Below are 11,142 nucleotides of genomic sequence, written 5' to 3' on the forward strand. Positions count from 1 at the left end.
TGTATGTGCAAACATGTAAAAATAGGACACAGATGGGACACTCAAAATAGGGTCATTTAAGGAAGGTTTATTCACAAAGGGAATTTTCAAAGGTGTACATGTAGAACTATAATTGGGTCTAGGAGCCTCTGAACTTGCATCCTTGCATCCTCGCCCTGACTAAACAGGCAGAGAAAGTTGTTATCAGAATGTGGAAGATGAAAATTGTATAGAATGAGCCACTTTGAAAGAAAAAACTATCTTCTGAAGAGGTATGCTGTAGGCTCAAGACAATTCACAGGGAGGGAGTGACCAGAAAATCAGTACCTAAACTCACTCTTCTCTCTTCCACTGAGTTTCTGAAGGGGGTCCTCATTGACGGAACCAAATGAGAATCCAAAAGATGAGTTTCCCAGAGCAGAGAGCAAAGTAATACGGAGAGGGGTATGGAGAAAGAAATGGAAAATATCTGACCCACACTCTGCTATTGTTATAGATCGCCCTTCCATAAAATCTTTGGCTCTGTTTTGAGGTGATCAGAATCTTTCAACCAGTCATGTCACCCAGAGAGGTTTCCTTTGTATGCTTTCAGCTGAACAACAAATGCTTTATTGTTTGGTCCCACTTATTAGAAACTTAGTTGTACAGAAAGACTCGCCAAAGTAATTCACATATGTATTGTAATGATGCTTCTGACATTTCACGTTCTTCAACTTCTTGATTGTCCTATATTGTCATTTTAGAGTCTGAGCATAGTGGGCTTTCATGGCCGTTGATACTGACTATTGTAACAAACAATACTAAAAAGATAAAAACTCCTAATAGAAGTAGGTTGCTTTGCTCTTCATATAAATGAAAGGGGAGAAATGGTTGGGTTCCAAGGGAGGAACAGAGAAACAAGCTGGGGAATTGACAGTAGAACTGGCTACCTGCCATTACTCTTTTAGCTTTGCTTTAGTAAGCTTTTAGCCAATAAGGAGGACAATAGACCTCTTTGCATACCTGATGCTATGCTGGATAACAGCCCAAGCCTTAAGAAATCTAGACTGTACATGTGGAAAACTAGAAATATTTGCATTTATTTAAAAATATCTCTCTGCATAAAAGTGGTTTTTACACAGCTAAGACTATTTTTTTGGAGTTCACTTGTGTATAGGAAAATGTGCTCTTTTCTTGCCCATCCACTTGCCTTAGAAGAGCATGAATAAAGCAAAATAAAATAATCCAATGAAGCTTGTGTATCCATTATAGCACTTTAGAGGGAAAAATGAAACATCCCATCAAAGAAGCTGAGGTTGCTTTGCCTATACCATCCAATTTGCTAATACAGAGTTTCTGAGATGTGGCTGATATAGTTGTCACCATCTCTGGTGTGTCCTGATGCCATTGTTGCCTAGTTAATTGCAAGCACTTATAGGTCTAAGATAATTACCTCATTTCTATGTATACTTCAGTCAAGTCCAATGCTCGGTAGCTCATAATGTTCTCCCACACCCGGTATATCCTATTTTTTCCTGTGCTTCCCTCCTGAGACTCATTTCAAACTTGTAGTAATCATTTATTTTAACAAAGTTGAAGGACCTCAGAACTGGTAAGCTTTAATCTTAAAATAGAAATTTGGCAGCTATTTCCATGATTGGCTTGGGAGTGGTATTCTAAGTCACCCTTCATAAGACCTTGTTCTACTTCTGTTCAGATTCAAGTCACAATATGAAATAGGAAAAATGTCATCAAGCATAAAAAGAAAGTCAGATAGGTTGATAGCCAAAAATGAACTCCACTGGAAAGTACAGCAAGAATGGCATACCAGTCACCCTCTTTTATTCAAATCTGAAAGTAAGTAATTTTTATGTTAAGCATTGTTGGAAAGGCATGGGAGACTGATATGGACGTGTCAATGTAAAATCATGGTTGCTAGACACCGACAAATGGGAGCATAAACTTCACTTAGCTCTGTCGGCAGAGGAGCCCAACAGTGCCTCCAAGGACCTTAAAGGTTAACAATAAAATCTCAAATTGAATCCTCATTTTCAATGTGAGCCAATCTGTTATAAAACAATGAATTGGCATGAACATACCAAGGCCAATGAGTACAGTTAAGCAAGAGCCTGTCAGCGCACCCATACTTTATCACCCATGCAGAGAGTAACTCTCCATGACATTAAGGATGCTCTGTTTGATGGAATGTCACACTTAGTTGACACTGGCCTTATCCTGGATCGTAGATTCTCTGTCACATCCTGCCAGTTTAGAGCAGGACCTAATGATTACAGTGTTTTACCTTACAAGCCCTGATGGGAAACCAAAGCTGAGTTGAGCTGTGTAAATTGCTGCCCAGCATCAAAGTTGCCAATGGAAAGTGATTGATAGAGGAGATGGCCAGCCATATGGAAGAAAAGAAAGTGAAAAGTATTGTGTCTGATCTGTGTAGAAAAACTTTAAAAATCTCATCAGACCAAAGGAAAATGACTAATAAGAGCTTCGAAGAATTTTGAGGCTGCAGACTGTTCCATTTTTTTGGTGACTCAAATAAAACAGAAAATTCCACTCAGTAGTTACAGGGCAGATAACTCCCACAAACATACAAGAGTTTGGATAGATGGTTTTAATGTATATAGTTGTACATACTATGTGCTAGGCATCGGGAACCTGGAGATGAAGAAGATCAAACAAGCCCAATTCATGGGATTTATTCATAAAATAAGTATTTTTGTGTCTTACTGTTCCCTGAAATTAACCAATGGGCAGAAGCTTTCCTGGATGAAAGTTCAGAGAGTTGCAAGTTTTTTCTGATGACTCTTAAGCCATGTATACAGCCTAATAATTTAAACGTCCATTCCCCTGTCATAGTTACCGAACAGTTGCTTTTTTAGTTTGAAGCTGCTTCTTTGCTAGTGTGTTCTTGCTGTAGAAGGGAAGCCTGCAGGTGGGGAGGCATTGTGGTCCATTTGTTTATTTCTCTGCCTTGAACTTCCGTGCCTCCTGATGCATCTTTCTCACTTCAGATGGAGTACAGTGGAATTGGGACAGGGCATTGAAGGAGTGGAGGAGAAGGCAGGAATGTTCTCACTGCATTGGTACTGCCTTTAGTAGGGGAACTCTCTGGGTTTGACAAGGTTTTAAATTTGAGCCTTTTTCTTATGAGTGTTTTTGTGAGTTCTTGACAGATGCCCCAGTGAGTAGGCATGTCTCTTCTGAAGTTCATTTGACACTCTGAATGTATCTCAGTTCCAGTGGGCTGCTTTGGACACCTTCTCCAGTACCTAGACACTCCTGGGTCCACTCCAGCTTCCTTCTAAGGCACTCCTGTGTCATTTTGGGGGCCCACACAGCTCTCTTATACATTTGTCCTGCACCAGGTCCACAGGAAACATTCACACTGTCTTTCTTCTTTGAGAATGGTTATTTCTCAAACCACAGGTGTTAGCTACTCTAGTAGTGCAGGTTCCTTCTAGACCCTGAATTTTCAGCTTTCTCAGGTGTGTTGCACACCATGATCTTCTGCATCATCTAAGCACTGCAAATCTAAGCCCCCAAACCAGCAGATCTGCAGGGCCCGTGGGTCCTCTTGTTATTCTGACACAGTGGTTTTCAACCAGGGTTAATTTTGCCCCACAAGGGACATTTGGCAATGTCTAGAGACATTTCTGGTTTTCACAGCTGGGAGAAGAGGTGTGACTGGCATCCAGTGGATAGAGGCCAAGGTGACTGCTCAATGTTTTGTAATGGGCACAGTATTTCCTGCCACTGCAAAGAATTATCCAGCCCAAAATGTCAGCAGTGCTGAGGTTGAAAAACTCCTATCCAAGAAAATACTGGGTGTAAGCTTGCTCTTTTTTGGTAAGTATAGTAGAATTATAAAGATAGAAAGATAGTATTTCTGAAGCTCCCTCGACCTCTTATGTTAATGAAACCATTTGTGGAGCATAACAAATAGCATGGAGGACATGGGGAGTTAGAGAGGAGAAGGGAGTTGGGGGAAATTGGAAGGGGAGGTGAACCATGAGAGACTATGGACTCTGAAAAACAATCTGAGGGTTTTGAAGGGGCGGGGGGTAGGAGGTCGGGGTACCAGATGGTGGGTATTATAGAGGGCACAGATTGCATGGAGCACTGGGTGTGGTGCAAAAATAATGAATACTGTTATGCTGAAAATAAAAAATAAATTAAAAAAAAAAGAAACCATAGACCATACATATTAAGTGTTTACTGAGTGTCAGGCACCGTTGTGGAGCAAGGCTACAGTGGTTCTCATGGGGCTGACCCTCTAGAGGAGATGGATAGGCAATAACCAAGTTAACAAATACATTAGCAAATATCTTACATAAGAAGAGCCCATCAAGAGCCCATGACCCAATCAAGCTGAGTCATGTGACAAAGAGAGGGAGTCATCACTTTCTGTTTGAGTGGTCAGTGAAGACCTCTCTCAAGAAATAGGACCTGAGTAGATACCCAAAGGATGCTATGCAGCCATTCTTGGGGAAGAACACACCAGAAGTAAGAGTAGCAGATGTGGAGACTGTGAGGCAGGAACAAGCATGTAGTGTTCTAGGAGAGTCAAGAGTTATTGTGAGCAGTGAAGAAAGCATGATACAAAATGAAGACAAGGACGGATATAATAGGTAGATCTTATGGTCTTATTGCCACAGTAAATAGTTCTTCTTAACTGAGAAACCTCTGGAGAGTCTTTAGCCCTGGGTGATGGAAGCATCCAGGAATCCCTTTAAAAATTGACCAGCTTTTATGCCTACATCTCTGTATATTCTTTCCATGAATCCTCAAAAATGACCATTGCTTAGGGAGAAAAAACTTTGCTTCTATGTTTCTCCTTTCCTCACACACTCATGATACTTTTGACAGAAAATGTGTAGCTTTTCCAAACATCTAGCCATTCTCTGTGATGTCAGCCGCGTGTCCTGACACCCAGTTCAATTCCACTCAGTTCAATTCAGTTCTGACAGAGTTGATGCAGACTCCATGGGTGAGGGACTCCATCCCACAAGACTACCCACCATTTCAGGCACCCATAACAAGTGGTGAGTCCCTGAGTTACCCATGACTGTGGTCCAACTTGACTTCACATTAGATATTCCCATGCTTCCCTCCTTGGATTTGGTCATTTTCTGGAACAGCTCACAAAACTCAAGGAAACACTTATTTACCAGTTTATTATATAATAAAGGATATGATAAAGGATACTGATGAACAGAAAAAAAGATATAAAAGTAAGGTCCAGAACGCTTTCCAGTCTAGGAGCTTCTGTCCTAACACCACCATCCCAGGATATAGATGTGTTCACCAGTCCAGAAGCTCTCCAAACCCTATACTTCTGGGATTTTTATGGACGCTTCGTCACATAGGCATCATTTATCACTGATTCAATCTCTAGGCCCCCTTCCTTTCCCAAAGGATGGTAGGTGGGGCTGAAAGTTCCAATCTTCTAATCAGCCCTCTTCCTCAAGCTATCCGGGAGCCCACCAACAGTTGCCTTATTTGAACAAAAGACATTTCTATTACCCAGGAAATTCTAGGAGACTTAGGAGCTAGATGTCAGATGCACCTATCAGGAAATTACAAAGGTCTTAGGAGCTGTGTCAGAAACACAGGGTCGAAAACTAAATACTAGAACAAAAATTCTTTGTTAAGAAAATCTTATTTATTTATTTGATAGAGAGCACAAGCAGGGGGAGCAGCAGGCAGAGGGAGAAACAGGTTCCCTGCTGAGCAGGGAGCCCCACGAGTGGCTCTGTCCCAGGACCGAGGGATCATAACCTGAGACATGCTTAACAACTGAGCCACCCAGGTGCCCCAAGCAAAAAAAATTCTTCTAGCATTTCTATTTACAAGGAATTGTAGCAGCTCTGTGTCAGGAACCAGAGGCAGAGATGTGTGTGTGTGTATGTATGTTTGTGTGTGTGTGTGTGTGTGTGTACAGTAGAAGTCTGTGTCCAAGTTAAGGCTTACACTGTCCCTCTGAAAGTGTACCTCATGTGCATCTGGACACAAGGCCTGTTTGAGGATTTTTTTGAGATTTGGATAAACTCCGGGTTCTTGACGCACCAGTTTACTGAATGTCACACCCGTCTTTTTTGTGACTGTGAAAGGAATGTCAGAAAGCAACCTACCAACAAACTGGGGACTCCAGTTCATCCCCAACAGACAATTTAGGAGGTTGATGAATTCCAGTTGTCATCCCAGAGAAATAGGGACAGAGGGTCAATCTGGGAAGCCTAGAGTCCTCCAGGAAGGAAAGAGAATTACTTGCTTCTCCCCCTCTCGGTGGTTAAACAGCCACCCACTCTGACTAGAAGTACTCCAAAGAATATAAAACTCCTTACACCCTACCACACAGCCCCTCTACTGCCAAACAATGCAACATTGTAGGTAACTTAAAGAGCAGGGCCTAACTGCAAAGGGAATAAATTAAATTAAAGAGAACAAATACCAGTAGCCCAAAGCCTGGGGAGCAGGGAGGCATTCCATAGAAAACCCAGGGTAGAGAGAGGCCCGGGGAAGGTAAAAGGACAATATGGAAAGAAATGACAATATTCAGGGAGCCAAGCCAGTTTAGTTATGGCAGCTAAGTAATTTCAAACTACAAAAGGAATTTTAGGCTTCAAAACTCTAGCTCCCAAATAGTGTTATAATTAGTATTATTTTCAGATTAAAGAAAACACCACTTTTGTGTAACAAATTACCTCCATTTTAAAAGCAAAAATAATATATTTCACTTCATAAAAAAATGCCCAAACGGAAGCATTCTTACATTAATTATTTCACTCTATTCAAAAAGCATATCCCTGCTTGCTTTTTATTATGCCTTCCAGCTCCTACTTTGAAAAACATGTTAAGAAGCTGGAAGGTATTTTTTTAAAATGAAAGGAAAAAAAGAAAAATAAATAATCTTTGAAGCAATTAGAGCCAAAATACAGAATACATAAATATACATGTACATATTTCTTTATTTGCCCCCTAGATTTCACTCCCATTTTCTTCCACCTCCCTTCTTGGCACCAGAATAGGAAGCATCTTTCTTTCCTTGAGCTTCAAAAGCAGGCAAATGTTTGCCCCAGAATCGAGTCAGATTCTGTTCTGGGGATTGATTGGCAAGAGTCTTCATAAAGGGGGTGGGGTCCGCAGAGGGCAAATACATAATTTTCATAATGCATTTCTTTCCACCCCACCCCAGCCTAGGAACCTAAGTCTATTTCTGAACCATTTTGTCTGAGAGTAATAATTAGCCACGCATGGCAAAAGACAAAACACCATCATCGTTGCTTCGCGGGATCTGTAGTTGCTCTTGGAAAATTACCAAGAATATAATTTTACTGTGGGAACAAAGAACATATGTAAAGTAAATATTGTTACAGATTTTAGAGTTTGGGAAAGAAATTTTTTAATTTGAATATTATATAAAACCAAGGGAAATAGAATTTAAAATCCATTGTCTCAACACCTCCCTTCACTCCTTTCTCTTTGGCTGAGGTAGAGTGTTGTCACTTTATGTGAGAAAAGATTGAGTGCAGGCCTTTCTAAACACAGAAAGTTGAAACACTGGAATGTAAAACATCTGAAAAATTAAGATGTCCCTTTCAGTTTAGCCTCAATATGTAGAAATCTATCTCCACATGAAAAATGAATACATGCCCATCATTAGATGACTTTAGTATTGAAATCTTAAAAATTATATTAATATTCAAAACGATCTTTAAATTTAATATGTCTTTAATGGAAACCAGTAACAAGAGGGTGAAAATAAATGTGTGCTATTATTTGTCCTGGCATTGAAATGTTGACAGGCGTCTCTATACCTCAGGAGAGGCCGGACTACTTTTACTAGAGCTGGAAGAGTGTGTTGTTCTGATGCTGGTGCTCAGCCTTGCACAAATGCAAAATCAATATAGCAACACCCCCTTTTTTTGGGGGGGAAGGTCAGGCTTCTGATAAAATGATAACATCACTTATCCAAAATCCTAGCTATGAATCAGAAAGTCTCAGCCCCATGCCTTAGCCAGTGGGTTCCAGAGGCTCTCATCAGGCACCTGGCAAATCTTCCTGATTCAGATTTTACCCTCAATCCTGATAGTGCCAGAAATCTGATCAATCATACCACAGCACATTAGTCAGTGCAAATTAGAATGGGGGTGGGGGTGCCCCAGAGGCAAGGACAAAGCTGCAGATGTGAGAGACAGCAACAAGACAAAGCAATAAAACGACTGTATGATAATTGATGGTCATTAAGATGAGCCTGAGTCATCAGGGAAGGCTAAATTATGCTCTTATGCTGCACTTAAGAAAGAAGGATAGGTTACCAGGAGTCCCGAAATCTGGCTGAATATCGGAAAGGCTTACATCATTCTGGTTCAGTGGGTTTGGGGTGGATGTGCCCAAGAACATGTATTTTAACATGAGACTTAGGGAGTTCAGATTTGACTAAATGGTATAGAATGGTATTTGGTGGCTTCTAATGTCATAGCTGGGAAAGCTATAGCACATAGAGAACTTGCCTAAAGTTGTCTAACTGGTGTAAAGTGTAAAGTGAGAGAGCCAGCATTCCCACACAGGCCAACCCTAGCCAGATCATTCCAGGTTTCTTCTGCATCTTTCGGCTCAGTGGAGCCTAAGGTTGGCTTTTGAGTTAGTAGGGTGGCTCCTAATGCAGTAGTTCTCAAAGTGCATCACCTGCAAACCTGTTAGAAGCCCAGGTTCTCAGGCATCATTCTAACCTTGTGAATCAGAAGCCAAGTAGTTTGGGGCTGAACAATCTTTTTTAAATAAACTCTGAGAACTTCTGATATATCCTAAGAGATTCCAAAAACCACTGTACTAACTCCTTTCAGATGTGTTTTAAAGTTAAAATATCAGGTAGCATAAAGCATCTCATTTGGCAGCTCTCAGGAGTACACAGTCTTCTTGGTTTCTAGAGAGGCCAGAGGTGTCTCCAGAACTGCCTTCCTGTGATTATCAGCCCTCCAGTGGGAGCGCTTTTCTCCAAGCCTGAGGCATCCATCGCTCATGTCCTCTTCTTCATTTCACCTTTCTTTTTTTTCCTTTTTTTCTTTTTTTTCTTTCTTTTTTTTTTAAGTAGGCTCCATGTCCGACATGGAGCCCAGTGCAAAGCTTGAACTCACAACCCTGAGATCAAGACCTGCGCTGAGATCAAGAGTCAGTCACTTAATGACTGAGACATCTGGGTGCCTCTTGACTTTACCTCTTAAAAACCCTTTCTCAGGAAACAGTCTCTCAAGGACACCTTTAACAGTCAGGGTTCTTGATTACAAGCAAAGCAAAACAAAACAAACACAAAAACAGAAACTAACTGTGGAATGACTTGATCAGAGGAAAACAAAAACTTGTTGGGCCCTCACAGAGTCTGTGAGAAGGCTGAAAAAGAGGCTAATAAATCATCAAGGAACTAAAGGAACTTATTCGGGGGAGAATACATCTAAAGGTATACCCCACGAGGCTTCCCCTGGTGCTGGATACTTACCACCACAAACAGTGGACTTTGAGTTCTACAGGGTTCCATGAATAACCTCTGAGTATCCAAACCTTTTTGCATCACTAAAGATTCCATGTCCCAAGGGAAAGCATCCAGTTGGCCAGTCCTAGATGGACTACCCAAGTATCAGCAGCTAAAGAGCCAGGGCCAGACTATTTATTTATATAGTAGAGTAGTCAAATACAGATACCTAGCGCCTGACCTAGAGACCCAGGCTAGACATTCACAAAAGACCAGGCTGAACCAACACAAACTTTGGACTTCTTAGCCTTCCATTCCTGGTTTTTTTTTTTTTTTTTCCCTACTGGATATGAATTAAAACTGAGAGTCTCCCCAAAACTTTGGGATGTTGAACTGATACTCTATGTTTTGAACTGATACTCTTTGTTTTGTTTCTTTTTAGTTGTTTACTAAGCTGCTAACTCCATAATCTCTCTGACAATGGAAAGACAAACTACTCAGCTCAGAGAATCTATGCATGCTTTAGAATAAATTAAGGCCTATCTTAGCCATCTGTGTTTTAGAAAACCAAGCTCATTCTCCTCACAGTTGATGACTACTTAATTTTATATCTTCTATACATGAATAATTTGAGCATACCCTCCTCTGTACCACTCCTATTTGTTTATTTCTTGAACATACCTTTATTGAGAGCCTACTTAGAGCCAGAAATGATATCAGGTAGTAACAATGTTACAGTGCCTAAGTACAGTTTACTCTCAAGATGCTTCCAGTCTATTTTAAGTGGATTTAAGAGGATTTGTCAGGAAAGTGGAAAGGACATCAAACCAGCACCATAAAAAAACATCCAAGATCCACAAGTGGATTTCAGGAGTTCAGAATTCCCCTGGAATTACTAAAAAATATTTAGCAATGTTTCACCTATTTTTTTTTCAGTCACCTACATTGATATGAAAGATGTGGGCTAGGATCTCACGTGTCGCTATTATTTACTCAGACTGATCTTGATTCCCCCTCTTCTTCACATAATGTATGATCTCACCTGTCTGGCCCTGCACATAGCAGGCAGGAAGTGAGAATTCATGCCTTTCCTCCAAGGAGCCATGAATCAATAACTGGTGAGAACCAGGGTATAGTCTACCTCTCCCTTCCATTTGATGAAGCTCTGAGGCCTAGTTCTAGAGTAACTCCAGGAGCTCCCCAGTGAGATTAAACTCCAGTTATCCATAGTAACTGCTTGATAATGTCCCCTTTGCTGTCTTCCCTCCTCTCCACTCTCTCTTGTCCACTCCTTTTCACCCTGTTTCCTGGGGACCACCTTCCAAATAAACCACTCCCACTGGAATCTTTGTCTCAAGGTCTTTTTCTGAAGGAACCCAAACTAAAACAGAGTCATCAAGCCCAAGAGATTTAAAAATCGCTAGTCCCGAGGCAGACAAGCCCGAAATTTCAATTCTCTCCTAATGTGGTCAGCGCTCTTAAAGGAATGGGCTTGTGGGTTATATAGGAAGACACCTGGGGGCAGGGGAGGGGTAGGAAAGAGGATTTGTCAGGAAAGTGGAAAGGACATCAAACCAGCACCATAAAAAAACTACAAGACTTCTCCAGATAAAAACAAAGAAAAGCATTTAATCCAAATATTTTTAATGTTTCCAGTCTCTTCTTTTCACCTCGTGTCATTTCCTGAAGTCAAACCCTTG

Source organism: Mustela lutreola, chromosome 2 (genome assembly GCF_030435805.1).
Source record: "Mustela lutreola isolate mMusLut2 chromosome 2, mMusLut2.pri, whole genome shotgun sequence".
Lineage (NCBI taxonomy): Eukaryota > Metazoa > Chordata > Mammalia > Carnivora > Mustelidae > Mustela > Mustela lutreola.